We start from the raw sequence: 18,460 nt of genomic DNA, 5'->3' as shown, positions 1-18,460 counted from the left end.
AGTCGTTATTAAAAATAGAAAACATAGTTTATTTCATCTGTGGCCACAAATGAAAGTTCAGTTTACAATCAGAGACCTCATGTTCGCACATAAGAGTCTGGCCAGCAAAGGGGGGAGGGGTAGGGGAGCACTGTACAACTGTACAAGCAAAACTGTACATTGGAATATTGACAACCATACTTGGTCATTTACTGTACATTGGAGGGGGTTGTGTTAGGACATTTACAGGGGCCAGTTTCGAATAGCAGTCTCCCGTAGGTGTTCTTTGAGAGTGTTTTTGAAAGTGGGTAGTGATTCACATTCCTTTACAGCTGTGGGTAGGGCGTTCCACATTGATGTGGCATAATTGCGAAACGTGTTTAGTCCCTTGTTTGAGCTGAATCTGGGTTTAACATGATTTGTGGAGCTCCCTCTGGTGTTGTGATCGTGGTATTCACTGACCTTTGGGAAGTATTTTGACATGTACATGGGTACCTTGGTGTGTAGTGTATCTTGTAGACCAGGCCCATTGCAAGTTGCTGTACTCTGTTTGTCGTCTACTCTAAGCCATCCTAGGTTGTCAAAGTGGGCAGGGGTGAGGTGGGTTCTAGGAGTAAGGTCAAGCAGTAGTCTGACCAGTTTGTTTTGAGATGTTTGTAATTTTGTTTTTAGCGCCTTTGATATATATATATACAGTTCACGGAGAGAGGGGGTGAGAGTTGGAGCAAGCACGCAAGACCGCAAGATATAGTATCATTAGAACGCATCAGTATCAGTATATTAGTTTATGTAATTAAGAGTATTTTGTTGTTTCATGAAGCGAAGGAATAAAAGCTTGAAAAGTACTTTCTGGATGTGGCTACTGCCACAACAGTGACCAAGAGGTCTGGGCAGAACGTACATTAATACACAGAAATAGACGTAACATTAGAACAGATGACTGAAAGTATAAAATGGCCCAGTTAGGAGAATCAACCTTGGCTAGGCGGTGATGTTCACAATGTTCCTAACTGGAATGTTAAACAACCTTAAAAGATTAGGTCAAAAGTCATCCTCTCTCTGGAGTCCAGGGTCCTTAAAGGAACAGTCGAATATGTATGATATTTCAACACAGATCTATAATGACATGATGATATTTTCTATGACAAGACACATTCAGACGACAGATAAATGTATACATCAGGTGTCTCATCAGAGCCTGAGAGGAGTTAACTCCAGCACCACAAAACATTTCACTGGCGCTGCGGCACCTAGGCTCCCTCAGCAGAATCCTCAGGCAATCATTATAAGCAACCTGGAGCTTATGAAAGCTATGTACAGTTTCTTCCCCTTCGGACGTATATATTTTTTTATGATACATTTTTCTTACACAGTACTGTATATTTGTATGTCTTGTATGTCATACATGTCTTGATGAATTTAAAATGGAGGACCCTGATGTAAACAAGACGAAAGTCTTTTTCTGGTCTGCATCCGCTTAGCAGTTGTTTGTATTGAGCCGTACTGTATTTGACCCATTCTGCAAGTTGTTAATAAAGTTTACAATCAATCAATCAATCAATCAATCAATCAATCAATCAATCAATCAATCAATCAATCAATCAGCCACAGGGGGGCAGTATAGAGAGGAGTACAATAGGCCATAAACAGGTTAACTTTCACCCCAGCAGAGCAGAAATTAAACTTATTCCTCAGCATGTTAGCTTGACTGCTTGAGCATACATTACACGCCGCTGTCGGTCATCATCATCACTCATTTGATCAGTAATAATGTGACCCAAATATTTAGTACTACAGCAGACGGCCAGCACCTGCCCAGACAGATAGAAAGCACACACACACACACACATAACCCGTTCGGCAATTGCCAAGCATCACAAGTTTGAGTCTTATTTATCTGGTTTCTGGCTTTTGAAGAGAGTAGCTCATGTTCACAAATATTGATTGAACTTTCCTAGACCATGGAAATACCACCATTGTGTTATTAATTTGGGTGGTGTTCCCCTTTAACGCCTGTGTAATTCTGGTTCTGGGGAAACACCGCCCTCTGGTGGTAAGAGAGGCGATAACGTGGCCTCAGAGCGTTTATGTATTTCATTTACAGTAATGGTCACTCAGATATCGTGGACATATAAATAACATGGTCTAAATGAGACCGGATAATGCTATTTTTTAAACGAGGGAAGAGAGTAGGTTTATATGGCAACACACTGTACATTCATTTGTTTTTTTTTCTCCACCGGAAAGAGGGCGGAGACAACTACGGGACGGACCACCTGATCTGGAAGTTGTCGAACGAAACGAACGGCTCTTTAGCAGGAGTGCTTAATATGTCAAATATTTGAATATAACAGTGCGTCTTAATACTCGGCGACACCTGGATATAGCTCACTCAATAACAGACACTGTTATCTCTCACTAACGTGCAGGTAAGGGATCAGACGGACAAGCTAACAGTAACGTTAGCTGCTGCTGCCGAGTGATGATGACTCTGCTGTCGAGGCAATCATGCGACGGTTAGTTAGCTAATAAGTTAGCTAGCTAACGTTCGCATGTTGACCTGGCTAGTGAAATTGTTAGCAATTATTAACGATAGATCCGTTATTGTGAGCTTGCAGAGCACAGATTGATTAATGCGGCACCGATTGCAAAACATGTGTTAACCGACGTTAGCTGCTGTAATGTCGTTACTGTCAGTGACGCCTCGCTTCGTCTGACAGCTCCTTCCAGCTACTAGCCTCCTTAACGTTAATTTGAGACCACAACCATGACGTTAGATAGGTAACGTTAAGTTACCCAGAAAGCTTACTTAAGTTAGACGGTAACGTTAACGTATTTATCATTATTTGTATTTTAATGTGTCATATTTACGGGTTTTCTAAGTTAGTTGCCATTGGTGACGCTGTCTGCTCCGGTGACGCCGTTACGTTCTGTCACCGCCGGAGGAGCTTACGTTCCTTTACCAACATGGTTACATAATTACAGTTACAGAATTGGACTGTTTTCAACACCGGAGCCAATGCCATGTAAATCCATGATGAATGAATGAAAACTTTATTTAACAGATTGCAGAATGGGTACAAATTACAATACAGTATGGCTCAATACACACAATTGTTAAGGGGATGCAGACCAGAGAAAGACGTTTGTCTTGTTTACATCAGGGTCCCCCATTTTGTGTATGTACATGATGTATACAGTACACTGTCAGGCCTGGGTCAACGCCCGCTGTGCCACCAACAGTCACTGTGCCATTTATTTGTGTGTAGGCAAACCTGGAAAGCTGAGTTAGTTGTGGAAGAGCATCCCTGCTTTTGGCAAAATAATACCACCCCACCCCATCACTTTCTCCAGGTGTGTGACACTGGAAGCATAGGGCACAGTACTGTATATTTGAATACCGATTATGTCACAAATGTATCAGTACTAAATACCTATATGTCCCTATGCCACAAATGTCATGTATGTTGTGTATGTCATAAATGTCTATATGAATTGAAAATGGGGGACCCTGATGGAAACAAGACAAACGTCTTTCTCAGGTCTGCATCCCCTTAACATTTGTATGTATTGAGCCGTACTGTATTGTACCCATTCTGCAATCTGTTAAATAAAGTTTTCATTCATTCATTCATTCACCAGTCTGATCGCTGGGGGTTTGACAGTCACTGACTGTCTCTGAGGATGGCTAGTAGTAGTCTCAGATTGATATCTGCTGTATACTAGCTGATCCAGTGTCACACCTGGAGAAAGTGGAAGTGGGGTGGTATTATTTAGCCAAGCAGGGATGCTCTTCCCCAACTAACCCTAAACCAGTCTGATCCCTGGGGGTTTGACACTGACTGTCTCGGAGGATGGCTAGTCTCAGATTGATATCTGCTGTATACTAGCTGATACCGACTGCTCATTGTGGAAAACGTTAATTTGATAATTAATAATCCATTGTATCGGTGTTGCTTCAGAGAACAAATACCCAATGATCTGAGAGACAGAATCGACAGTGTTAGTAAGAGTTTGCTTGCTTCTCAGCTTTGTGGTTAGCAGGAGGAATTGAAACCGAGTTTAACATTGATGTGTTGTCCAAGTGTGTAGTGCACGTGTTATACACAAAATTTATTCATCCCCCTTTTTTTATTTTATTTTTTACAGATTGACTTATGCAAAATGCATTTTTTCTTTTTACTTTTACATCTTCTGATTACATACTCAAAATACTCTTATCAAAGTGAAAAGTAAATGACGTTTTAGTGTTACATTAAGTGAATATGATTGTAAAAAAACCTTTAGGTTGTATTTAAAGGTTTTCATCTTTAGGATGTATTTAAAGGGTTTCATCTTTAGGATGTATTTAAAGGGTTTCATCTTTAGCTTTTATTTAAAGGAACATGTCAACATTATGGGAAATGCGCTTTACCATCTTCTCCAGAGTCAGACAAGAAGATGGATACCAATTTCCTCTCTGTGCGTTCAGTAGAAAGCTGTCTATCTTCTTGTCTGACTGGAGAAGACGGTAAGCGCATTTCCCATAATGTTGGCGTGTTCCTTTAAAGGGTTTGAACAATAAACTGTCACTCCCAAGGAAACCCAAGACAAGGTCTCTTCAGTGCATAGGATGTGGGGTGGACTCTGTTTCAGAACACTTGACCCGAGCAGTGTGGAATACTGTAGGTGCCACGCTCCTACACAGAGCTGTCTCTGCGCTTGTACATCACAGCCTGCTAAACAGCTCTGCCCAAGAGAGACACAATCTATACCAAATCCGGAAATCTAAGACCAATTAGTTGGAAAGAAAATGCAGCTATAACTTGAATTGTGGTGTATACACTAATAAATATATATCACTAATAACCGAAGATTAAGCTTGTCTGAACAATTTATGAGTTATGCATTTAAAAGTAAACGGACTATCTTTTCTGCATAAGGAAACCATACCTTTTATGGCTACGCTCATCAGCGTTTCCATGGACACAGTGAATAATCAACGTTGCAGAGGCGTTTGTATTGTAACTTTTTTACAACTCATTTTCGGTTCTTATTTATAAAAGATACTAAATGACAATAATATTGTTTATCCAAAATGTTAAGGGGAAATAATGAGTATAGGCAGAATCGGTTAGTTCACTTCCTCTTTGGGAACACAAGTGGACCAATTCTCTGCGTAGGAGAATGTGCAGGTGCTTCCTTTATGGATGCTATATGAGTCCAAGGTTATAATTAGCTAAACTAAGTAACTAAAACTAAGAAAGACATGGAAAACCATTTTGCTTGAATAAAAATAAATATGTAGCTTAACACATTGGACGCCAGACCCGACATATTTCGGGTTAACTCGCCATCGCTTGAGCGCCAAACCCGAGAGAAGTCGGCTTTTAACACTTTCAGTGCCACGGACGACATATCTCGTTTTATTAGGCCCCCCACTGAGTGCCCACGACGACAAATATAGTTTTATTTGTTTATTAGCGATCTGATTTCATATTTCATCAACCGAGTCTCCCGTTGGTACAGCAGCTCCTCCAGCAGCTCAGAATGGAAAAAAGCGCCCCCTATCGTCTATCCCTGTGTAACTGCAGGTCAGTCGCTTAGACTATCTAGCTAGATACTATCGATAATCTAGCGTTTATTTGAAAACGATTCATAAATAGGCAGAAAAAAGACCGTTTTTGTGTATTCTAGAATATTCCAGTAAACGTCTTTTATCATGGAATCTTTATATTTTCCTGCTATATTTTAATGCTATAAAACGAAAATGAACCGATAAAAAAACAATCCGCTTCGACAATGTTGACTGGAAAACGAGTCATTGATAAGCGACGGGCAGATTAGACACATAGCCATAATTTAAAACATAGATTAGGCGTTTTTAACGCTAACATTGAAGTGGATGGTGGGCATTCAACCGGTAAATCAAGGTTAAGCAAGGGCTCTGAAAGTGTTAATCGTTATTTCTAACGATATACTTGTTATCACCATACATAACGCTTATATTGAAACACGTTGACATTAGGGCCGTTCTTTCAACCTAAAAGTGCACTTTATTCAACCTCAAACCTAAATTCCTTAGCAACCCGTGTTACCAAGTAAACAAATCACAGAACGATAGCCAGTTAGCCAGCACCAGCCAGGTACTAACGTTAGCTCCCAGAAAGATAGCCAGTTAGCCAGCACCAGCCAGGTACTAACGTTAGCTCCCAGAACGATAGCCAGTTAGCCAGCACCAGCCTAGTACTAATGTTAGCTCCCAGAACGATAGCCAGTTAGCCAGCACCAGCCAGGTACTAACGTTAGCTCCCAGAACGATAGCCAGTTAGCCAGCACCATCCTAGTACTAACGTTAGCTCCCAGAACGATAGCCAGTTAGCCAGCACCAGCCTAGTACTAACGTTAGCTCCCAGAACGATAGCCAGTTAGCCAGCACCAGCCTAGTACTAACGTTAGCTCCCAGAACGATAGCCAGTTAGCCAGCACCAGCCTAGTACTAACGTTAGCTCCCAGAACGATAGCCAGTTAGCCAGCACCAGCCAGGTACTAACGTTAGCTCCCAGAACGATAGCCAGTTAGCCAGCACCAGCCAGGCAGGTACTAACGCTAGCTCCCAGAACGATAGCCAGTTAGCCAGCACCAGCCAGGTACTAACGTTAGCTCCCAGAACGATAGCCAGTTAGCCAGCACCAGCCTAGTACTAACGTTAGCTCCCAGAACGATAGCCAGTTAGCCAGCACCATCCAGGTACTAACGCCAGCTCCCAGAACGATAGCCAGTTAGCCAGCATTCCCAGAACGATAGCCAGTTAGGCAGCATCAGCCAGGCAGGTACTAACGCTAGCTCCCAGAACGATAGCCAGTTAGCCAGCACCAGCCTAGTACTAACGTTAGCTCCCAGAACGATAGCCAGTTAGCCAGCACCAGCCTAGTACTAACGTTAGCTCCCAGAACGATAGCCAGTTAGCCAGCACCAGCCAGGTACTAACTAGGGATGGGTACCTTTCACATTTGAACCGATACCGGTACCGGTACCTGTGAATCGATACCGGTACCCAACGGTTTCGGTTCGGTACCTCAAAAGTACAGAATTCGGTACCCATCCCTAGTACTAACGCCAGCTCCCAGAACGATAGCCACGTAACCCTCTGCTGGCGCGTGCTGTGCACTACAATCAACTCCGTGTCAGTGTAATAGCAGTCTGTGACGTCACGGTATTGAGAATCATCCCGGCGGGATTTTGAAATATCCTGGTATACCGTAATACCGCCCAAGCCTAGCGGGTGGGGTCTAAATACTCCGGCAAGACAAGCGCTTATAGGGATGGCATCGACGAGGGTCCCCGCCCCCCCGTTCATGTTCAATGCTGGATTACGTTGGACACACGATCACGATCAGTATTTGGAATGGCGATCAGATAATTGGATTATTCTTTTTGCAGTACATCATAGACAAGGTAAGGACTATATGTTATCAATCTTGCGTTGATCCGATAATTTCTTCCCCGCGATCAGAGCGTGTGTCGGTAATGTACTGTGTAGCTAGGCCTGCCACGATAACACATTTTGCTGGGCGATTAATTGCCCCCGAAAATATCGCGATAAGCGATATTATTGCGACCGGTTAGAGAATTTTTTTTTGAGAAATTTATTTCCCAAAACTTTTATTTTGAAGCCCACCGCTCCGTCTTTTCCGGTGTTTTTAGACTTTTATTTTGAAGCCCACCGACCGGACCGGAAGTATTGTTGTGATTATCAGGTACTTTTTGGGTACTTTGGGTACCAGAAAAGTCACGTGAAACACTGCAGACCACTGATTGGTCAGAATAGAGACGCGTCTCTAGGATTTCATAATCATTATGTTTGCAGCAGGCACAAGTGCAATAAACAAAGGATACAGTCACTGTGTATTCTGCCTCATTTATTGATTAAACAAAACCGACATCAACACAATTTGCCACCGAGCGGAGAGTTTAGTCTCGCAAAAAGATCGCTGACTTGTTAAGGCTTGTTGTTAGGTTAGGTGCTAATGTTGTGCTAGCGTTTTAGCATGGCTATCGTACATAGCGTGATCAATATAACTCGCTATTGATTGTTTGTATGAGTAACGTTAATGCTAGTAGAATAGACACAACGTGAGGTAATCACCATCCATTTTAAACCGGTTATTACCTAATGCTAACGTTAGCAAATAGACGCGACTGGTAACGTTACAGCTTGTTAGCCTAATAGCATAGACAGCCTAGCTAACGTTAACGCTTGTAGAATAGACACAATGAGAGGTAACGTTAGCGTTAGCAGAATAGACACAACGAGGGTCTCGTTAATGTTGTTATTGATTGATTGATTGAAAACTGTGTTTACTCTGTTTGTATGAGTAACGTTAATGCTAGTAGAATAGACACAATGAGGGGTAACGTTAGCCCCACGGAGCTCCTGTGCTGTGCTCTGTAGTAAAGCCAGCGGCCCGCCTCCCAACACGGACAGTGACTGACAAGGGGCACTGGGTCCGCCTCATTAAAACAAACGCGCAAATAGCAATTAATCGCGCCCGTCAAAATCATTGCATTCATTTTAATTATCGCGGCAATTAATCGATTTATTGCTTATCGCGGCAGGCCTATGTGTAGCGTATTCCGTTGGTGGCGATCGAAGCATAGAAAAACTACCCCCCCCCCCCACCCTTTCTTGCATGCATGATGAAACATAATACCGATAATGTAGCGTTGATTTCAGATTGATTATTGATCCAGGCGAGAAATGGCACGATTTATAATGAAATGCAGTAAAACGCTGTTTGGCGTCGTTTCCCGGGATTACACAGAATCACTCTAAAACTATACTCATATTTACCACGGTATAAAACGGAAATGTATGGATGAAAAAATTATCCGTTTTTTGCATGTTGACCGGAAGAAACTCACTGACAATCGACTATGTTATTAAATCCGCGTTCACGGAATCGCTGACGGAATTGCGGAATTGACCAATAAAAATGGAATCGACTGTAAAACGTGGAATATTGCAGAATTTGCCCTCGTTTGGTGCAACGCGAACATGACCGGGGACGCTACAGCGTGTTACACACAACACAGAGATGTCCAAGCGTCTGGCTTCTTCGGTGCGTCGTTAACGTTAATGTCGGAAGAAATTCCGCAATAAGCCCTAAATTCAGAGCAGAGCAGCATCCCTTTTTTTTTTTTATAAACTTTGACCAGTCAGCTGGTTCTTTTTCGCGTTTATCGCTTTTTTCCTGGTCAAGTATGACCGACAGAAACAGGTTGAATGGGGGGAAAGACACTCTGAGAAAGTACGGCTTGTCCGGGAGTCGAACTCGCTACCCCAGATCCGTGACGCGCACGGTTGTCCCCGACGCCGAAATAGCGTTCGAGGTACGCGGTGAGCTACTGGAGCTCCCCATCCTTTTTTTTTTTTAATCCACTTTTTCTCCCATTTTCTATATTTTTCTCCCATCCCAATTTCGTATCATCCAATTCAACCCTCCCCTGTCACGAACGCTGTTTCTTGCCTCCCACAAGCCGGCTGCAATGTGGACTAAGTCATACATAGCACAAGTCCCCTCCGGTACTTGTGGTAACAGCAGTCGCATCTTTTCACCTGCGCAGCTCGATCTCTCAGTGGCGAGGAGTAACGCATGGGAGGCTCACGCTGCCCCAGACACTTCCTGATTCTACTGCGCAGGCGCACCAACCGACCTGTAGGAGTCGCTGTCCACAACGCCCGATCCCCACCCATCAGTTTCCCACCCCCTAATACGGCCAATGTGTATTAGTATGAAAGACCAGCTAAACTGAAAGCAATGTGGAGCGCTGGGCTCGAACAGGCGAGCCCAGCGTCTCCGCATTCGTGGCGAGCGCCTTGCCCACTACGCCACGTAGCCGCCCAGCAGAGCAGCATCCTAATGACTTTGTCTTTTATGCTTCAGTCGATCAGGTGTTTTTGCAAATTCTGTCAACATACCCTGTGGGCTGGACCCGCAAAAACATGTGCGAAGATCACTTCAAAAGCCATGTCAGGAACAAGGACTGTGCTTCCCAAAACACACCAACTCTCTAAATATTGTGTACAATTGAACTGTATTTCTGAGTTGCAGCACTTAAAAACATTAAATGGACTGTTATATCTTATTAAATTGTGGAAATGTATTCATTCCCACGTATTACACTATTTCTGATGGTAAAATGGGTGTAAAAGGCAAAATACAGAATTCTGAAATATTAAAATGGAAAAAACGGAATGCTGCACCAAGTGACGAAACGGAGGGCGACGAATACCTCTTTTTGAGCTACCAAGTTTGTGTGTCGGCTTGTGGAGATAACGCTAATGTGCAAATAAAGCAGCCCTGTAGCATGTAAACCAATCAGGCGGACGGGCTGATTAATAGATGGAGCCACAGATAACTCTGCTGAGCTGAGGAAACGGCCTTATTGATTTGCACGGGATTGGACATGACCTGTAACTGAGCCGGGGCTCCTGTGCCTCTTAATGCTGAGCAGAGCTCCGTATCGACTCGCTTTTAAGCCGCAGGAGGCTGCCGATCCGTCTTCCCCTCGTTTGACACAATGCTAATGGAAGTGTCCGCATCATGAAACAAGCCGTTGAAACTAAACTGAAACCGAAAAACAATCATTTGGTTTGGTTTGTGTTTCTCCACATTCACCCTGTTTCTCCACATTCACCCTGTTCCTCCACATTTACCCTGTTTTACGGCTGTGTTCCTCCACTTTCACCCTGTTTCTCCACATTCACCCTGTTCCTCCACTTTCACCCTGTTCCTCCACATTCACCCTGTTCCTCCACATTCACCCTGTTCCTCCACATTCACCCTGTTCCTCCACTTTCACCCTGTTCCTCCACTTTCACCCTGTTCCTCCACTTTCACCCTGTTTCTCCACATTCACCCTGTTCCTCCACTTTCACCCTGTTCCTCCACATTCACCCTGTTCCTCCACATTCACCCTGTTCCTCCACATTTACCCTGTTCCTCCACATTCACCCTGTTCCTCCACATTTACCCTGTTCCTCCACATTCACCCTGTTCCTCCACATTCACCCTGTTCCTCCACTTTCACCCTGTTCCTCCACATTTACCCTGTTCCTCCACATTTACCCTGTTCCTCCACTAGGGCTGTCTTAAATACTTCGAAGCTTCGAAGCTTCGTTCGATGGCACAAGCTTCGAACATTTAAAAAAGAAATCGAAGTTTTAAAAAAAAAAAAAAAAAAAAAAAAAAAAAAATTTTTACTTCGGTGTGTGTGTGTGTGTGTGTGTGTGCATGGGGCCATTGGGTGGGGCCGGGGGACAAATACACTGGAGGAAAGTAACCCAGCTCAGCACTGCCCAAATTATATCATCACTATTGCCTGTTTGAAGGATATCATCCTCAAACACATATACACCACCTACACGCCTATTCTCAGTCCTTGCCCCACAATGGTGGAATGAACTACCCACCCCAGTTAGGACAGCCGAATCCCGTCCAGTCTTTCGCCGTCGACTAAAGACGCACTTCTTCAACCATTATCTGAAATAAAATTTAAAAAATCTAACCCTAACTAACCTTACTGTCATGCACTTGTCCTAATAAACTAACCTACACTGTAACATGCAACACTTTGATGAATATTGTTACTCAGCTGATAGAGTTGTATCCTTCCTGATGACCTGTCGTACAGAACTTATAAGTCGCTTTGGATAAAAGCGTCAGCTAAATGACTAAATGTAAATGCCTTGTAGAATTCCACACATAAGAAAGAAAGATACTGGGATGAATAAACAAAATAGGAAATAAAATGTAGAAATGCATGCAATACATAAATAAATATGAATCTCCATATATGAAATAGAACATTTAGATAAGGTGCTACTGAGATGTTTTGGTGAGTTCTTTGTTTTTTTGTGGAAGTAGCCCTTCTTAAAAATGCATGAACATTCACTGATAATTGGTCTGTAGTGGAGTCTACAAGGTCTACATTGCCGGACCTTGTAGACTGACATAATTCTGTGCATAGTTTAGTCTACACAGGCCATATTTCAAATAATCAAAATCTTACTTCATTCATCTTAAACATTCTTGATTTGGGGGATTGGTAGTTCCCATGAAATCTGAAGTTGTTCAAACGACAACAGCGATCCACCTTGAATTAAATCACACAGCCGTGTTGGCTGTGTCACAGTCACGAAAGGGGCTACTTAATTCATTAATCCAATCCACTTTATTTATAGAGCACATTTAAAAACAACAAAGTTTACCAAAGTGCTGTACAAGTCCCACAACATAAGATTTAAAAAAAAAAAAGAAAAAAAAATTTTAAATTCGAAGCTTCGAATTAAAATCGAAGCTCGGCCCAGAAGCTTCGATTGCCAAAAAGGTCAGCCCTATCCTCCACCACATTCACCCTGTTCCTCCACATTCACCCTGTTCCTCCACATTCACCCTGTTCCTCCACATTCACCCTGTTCCTCCACATTCACCCTGTTCCTCCACATTCACCCTGTTCCTCCACATTCACCCTGTTTCTCCACATTCACCCTGTTCCTCCACATTTACCCTGTTTTACCCTGTTCCTCCACATTCACCCTGTTCCTCCACATTTACCCTGTTTTACCCTGTTCCTCCACATTCACCCTGTTCCTCCACATTCACCCTGTTCCTCCACTTTCACCCTGTTCCTCCACATTCACCCTGTTCCTCCACATTCACCCTGTTTCTCCACATTCACCCTGTTTCTCCACATTCACCCTGTTTCTCCACATTCACCATGTTCCTCCACATTCACCCTGTTCCTCCACATTCACCCTGTTCCTCCACATTCACCCTGTTTCTCCACATTCACCCTGTTTCTCCACATTCACCCTGTTTCTCCACATTCACCCTGTTCCTCCACATTTACCCTGTTTTACCCTGTTCCTCCACATTCACCCTGTTCCTCCACATTCACCCTGTTCCTCCTGTTCCTCCACATTCACCATGTTCCTCCACATTTACCCTGTTTTACCCTGTTCCTCCACATTCACCCTGTTCCTCCACATTCACCCTGTTCCTCCACATTCACCCTGTTCCTCCACATTCACCCTGTTTCTCCACATTCACCCTGTTCCTCCTGTTCCTCCACATTCACCCTGTTCCTCCACATTCACCCTGTTCCTCCACATTCACCCTGTTCCTCCTGTTCCTCCACATTCACCCTGTTCCTCCACATTCACCCTGTTCCTCCTGTTCCTCCACATTCACCATGTTCCTCCACATTTACCCTGTTTTACCCTGTTCCTCCACATTCACCCTGTTCCTCCACATTCACCCTGTTCCTCCACATTCACCCTGTTCCTCCACATTCACCCTGTTTCTCCACATTCACCCTGTTCCTCCTGTTCCTCCACATTCACCCTGTTCCTCCACATTCACCCTGTTCCTCCACATTCACCCTGTTCCTCCTGTTCCTCCACATTCACCCTGTTCCTCCTGTTCCTCCACATTCACCCTGTTCCTCCACATTCACCCTGTTCCTCCACATTCACCCTGTTCCTCCACATTCACCCTGTTCCTCCACATTCACCCTGTTCCTCCACATTCACCCTGTTCCTCCACATTCACCCTGTTTCTCCACATTCACCCTGTTTCTCCACATTCACCCTGTTTCTCCACATTCACCCTGTTCCTCCACATTCACCCTGTTCCTCCACATTCACCCTGTTCCTCCACATTCACCCTGTTTCTCCACATTCACCATGTTTCTCCACATTCACCCTGTTTCTCCACATTCACCCTGTTTCTCCACATTCACCCTGTTTCTCCACATTTACCATGTTCCTCCACATTTACCCTGTTTTACCCTGTTCCTCCACATTCACCCTGTTTCTCCACCACATTCACCCTGTTTCTCCACCACATTCACCCTGTTTCTCCACCACATTCACCCTGTTTCTCCACATTCACCCTGTTTCTCCACATTCACCCTGTTTCTCCACATTCACCCTGTTCCTCCACATTCACCCTGTTCCTCCACATTCACCCTGTTCCTCCACATTCACCCTGTTCCTCCACATTCACCCTGTTCCTCCACATTCACCCTGTTCCTCCACATTTACCATGTTCCTCCACATTTATCCTGCCGACAACGCCATTAGGCTACAAAAGTGGGTAGAGAGACAGGCGGCAGGTTCTCCTTGATGACCCTCCCGGAGCTCGGATAGGAGTGGGTCAGAGACGGCCAGAAGATGCAGAGCGTAGGGGTCTTGAGGGAGTGTAGTTAGAGACCATTGACCGGAGGTAGGCGGGAGCGGTTCCCTTTGCCGCACGGGGTATGCCAGGTCGAGGCCCTGTCCCTCCAACCTCCACTCTGCAGTAAATGGCAAATACGTTTTCTGGTATCCCGTTCCCACTTTATCCAATCAAGAGAGAGAACTCCACACTGCAAAAATGGTCTGACAAAAATAAGAAATAAAAACTACTTTTAAGAAAATATGTGGTTGAAACAAGTCAAATACCAGTGCAGTAAGCAAATTTGGCTTGGCAAGATTTCTTGAAATAAGTTTAAACGATCCACGGTTCTCTCTCCTGATTGAATAAAGTGGGAACGGGATACCAGAAAACGTATTTGCCATTTACTGCAATCAGGAGAGAGAACAGTCGCATCTAGGGTCCCGCTAGGGCATCGGGGGTTGGGTGGATGAATTATGAATGTCATGGCGACAGGGTACAAAATAGTTACACGCCCAGCGCCACTGGCTTGTAGATTTATTCTTTGGCGATTCGAATTTAAGGTCTGCCCGCCACCTGGCGGCTAACAAAATACACTGCATCTACCGCTTCTCCTCCGCTCCAATCCACACCCTCCAGGCCGCTCACAGTGGTTTAACACTGATGTAATATACATGTAGTACAATGCCAAAGCAACAGATGGCGATGTACAAACATGAAGGCCATTTTCAACCAATGAGAAGGGTGAACCTTCTCAGGCTTTGTCACTCACATCCTGTTTTGACGCCATTGTTGTTGTCGTTAGCTTACATGCTAACGTTAATGGCAGCGACCATAGCATTGTGGCTAGGCTAGCTATCATCGCTTAATAGAGCTAGTGAATGGATAAACAACGTTATTTAACATTGCAGAATGGGTACAATTACAATGCGGCTCAATACAAACAATTGTTAAGGGGCCCAGGGGGTGTAGACTGTTGTAGTTTGAGCTAATTTACACCATGCTCCAAAAAAAATAAAATATCTGCCGAGCGATGTGACGCGGGGAGCGGGGAGCGTTCGATTCAAGGTGAGCGGTGAGCGAGCGGAGAGCGACTTGGGGGCGGGGTCAACATGAGCGATTAGCGGAGCAATTAGTTTCCTTATATCGCTTCCTCCAGGGTTCCAACTTGTGTTGACAAAATGCAACCCTGTTCAGCTACGGGGAATCAGCGCTCTCTCTCTAGACTAGAAAGGTGCACTCAGTAGAGCACAGATGTCCGCCAGGGCGGCAGCCACACATAATAATAATAATAATAGATTGTATTTGTAATGCACTTTTTGTTCACTGGGATCCCAAAGTGCTACACTACATGGTTAAAACAGTTAATAGAAATAGTGTGTCCCGACCCCACTTCTATGTTTCAATAAATTATTTGCATTTAAAACTATTAACACTGACTCATTCCTTCAGTCCACTCAAAATTATGCTAATATTCCTTATGTTGTTTATGATATTAATTGAAAATAGCATATGAGAGTATTATATGTAATAATAACACATGGCGATATACTAAAAAGCTATTTATAATTTTTGGCTAGTAAAAAATCTGCCCGGCTGGTACTTGGCTGGTGAGTCAAAAAGTTAAGTTTGTTCCCTGCGCGAACAAATGAAATATTGATCTAAAAAAACGCTGTACAGCTATCTTGGCAGACAACGCATGGCGGGCAATAATGCTGGACAGCGTTTTTGGCGCTGGATGTGTTAAGGTCCCCAGAGTTTGCTCTGAACAGGGTAAATCCTTGAGACTCTCCCCCTCACAGTTTAAAACCTTGATCTCCAAGTGTTGTCAATCAAGTTGTACATGTTTTTAATTGATTTGTTATCCTTGCTTTTTGCCTCACCTTGTTGTCTCTTGTCTATGATTTGATATGCTGTGTGATTTGATATGCTTTTTTGCTTATTTCATTTTCTGTATACAGTACACTCGACTGTAAATGAGGAGGTAGCTTACCAATGACGGCCAAACACTTTCACTGCCCAAGTGTAATTTCTTATTAGTCCCTTGAATGCCCAAATCCACTCCAATGTTAACGTTAATATCGCCTAATCTATGTTTTAAATTATGGCTACCTATGTGTCTAATCTGCCCGTCGCTTATCAAAGACTCATTTTCCAGTCAACATTGTCAAATCAGATAGTTTTTTTATCGCTTCATTTCAGTTTGATAGCATTTTGAAAATCACTCGTTTTCACGAAAAAAACAACACATTCTATGATAATCGTCTTTTACTGGAATATTCCAGAACGTTGTCATTTGTCGGCCTATTTATGAATCGTTTTCAAATAAACGCTAGATGATTGATAGTATATGTGTGCGCACGCACGCCCGTGCCGCTCGCTGATAATAGCTGCTCTTATTTCCTGATGGCTTTTACAGTCAAAACAGCTATATCACATATAGGGGAAACACTTATATATCCGTGAAAACGAGTCTGATTATCCTAAGACTGATAACATAGATTCCTTACCTGAGGTCAGATGGTATCCAAATGGTTTATTCCAATTTCCGATCGCCATTCGAAAAAATCGCTCATTTGATTGATCCATCGTGTATACAGTAAAACACATATTCGCCGCGGCACCAAGGCTCCAGAATGAACTCTGGTAGACCCCGGTTACATCAGTGAGAAGTAAAATGTGGAGTCAGAAATCCTTTCTCCCATTCACTTTCATTGAGTCCAATCCAAAAGGGTGATTTACCATCTGGGAAACGATAGGGGGTAGCGATCGGTATCGGCTGATATTCAGTATAAATATGAGATCGGTGAATTCCGATAATGCTTTATTTTCGCCGATTGAAAAACATGATCCAATTCTTAGGAGATCTCACTCGCCGACTTCTGTCTCAGACACAAGGACCTGCAAACTGCCGCTCCTCCTCCTCCTCTGCCCCTCCCTTACCCGTGTAAACAAGCTCCGGCAATAGTCTGCTCTAGTGCATGCAACCTCTGTGAGCTAACATTAGCTACCTACTGTTTAAACAAAATTACCCAGTCAACTATTCACTTTTAGTTTAATACATGAGGCATTGTCTAACGGTATCTATCCGGCTAGCTACTGATAGCTCCTGATATCAACAAATGCTCCAGCAATAGTCTAGTAGTGCATGATACCTCCGTTAGCTCACGTTAGCTCACTGTTCAAAACGAAATGTCCCATTAAACTAAATAGTTCAGGGCGCCCCAGTGGCGAACCACATAGCGCGCTCAGCCGCGACACGGCCGATCCGGGTTCGACTCCCGAACAAGTCGTTATTTGCCGAATGTCTTCCCCCCGCTCTGTCTCCCATTCCTCCTCTGTCTCTCCCTACTGGACTGCCCAGTAGTAGTGAAGCGATAAAAACGCCAAGAAATTAACCTTAAAAAAAAAAAAAACGAAATAGTTCTACAGATAGCTCCTGATATCAATCTCTTATAACATTGATTCGATGCATATTCGAGCCCCGGCTTGCATCGCAGTCACGAAAGGGGCTAGCTGAGGGAGTAGGGTATATCTGCATAGCCGCAGATATACCCTGCTGAAGGCATGCTGAATGTGATTTGACCAAAGCAGAGTATACACACAGACAGTGGAGATAGCGAGCATTTTGACTTGTTGCGTGGTGGCGATGTCTCGCAGATAATACAACTACAAGTATAATTATATAATATATATATTTTATATAAAATAAAATAAAAAGTATATATATATATATATATATATTTTTTTTTATAAAACCAAAAACGATCGGATCGGTATCGGCCGATATGGCTCAAGACGATCAGTGATCGGTATCGGTGGCAAAAAACGTGATCGGGGCATCCCTAATAGGGGGCGCTTTTTTCACATCTGAGCGCCGGCGGTGCCTGGATCTCCAACGGTAGGCTCGCTTGATGCAATATGATTTCAGATCGCTAATAAAAAAAAAAAAAAAAAAAAAAGATCTCGTGATGGGCATTCAACGGTAAACCCGAGAAAAGCCGTGAGTGGCATTCAAAGTGTTAAAAATGAACAAAATACCAGTGATTGTTGTGCCTCTCAAGCCCCGTTTAGACTGAAACGCTAGCAGGTGAATCCGCAAAAATATTTTTTCGGATGTGCCTTTCGTTTATACGGAAACAGCGTTTTTACGGGGTGAAACCGCAAAAAAGTGAGACTACCTTCCAGGGTGGAATTCCTAGAAACGCTAAACCTTTGCGCTCTCATCTAAACTGTCAAACCGCATAAAACGATGACGAAAGGGTTGTCACGGCTCTGGT

At 43.6% G+C, this 18,460-nt stretch overlaps 1 protein-coding gene across 4 annotated transcripts in view; it reads left to right on the top strand.

Annotated features, from left to right (window-relative positions):
- Positions 1-2,273: 2,273 nt before the first annotated feature.
- usp33 (ubiquitin specific peptidase 33) overlaps positions 2,274-18,460 on the top strand; it is a 69,047-nt gene continuing 52,860 nt past the window's right edge. For all 4 annotated transcript variants that reach the window (XM_084327259.1, XM_084327256.1, XM_084327257.1 and 1 more), the window contains exon 1: positions 2,274-2,408. The gene's annotated coding sequence lies outside the window, so the exon portion shown is untranslated. The remainder of the gene's footprint in view (positions 2,409-18,460) is intronic.

The sequence above is a fragment of the Notolepis coatsorum genome (assembly GCF_963971535.1).
Source record: "Notolepis coatsorum genome assembly, chromosome: 13".
Lineage (NCBI taxonomy): Eukaryota > Metazoa > Chordata > Actinopteri > Aulopiformes > Paralepididae > Notolepis > Notolepis coatsorum.
The sequence above is the reverse complement of the archived record's forward strand: the minus strand, read 5'-3'. Positions and strand labels throughout refer to the sequence as shown.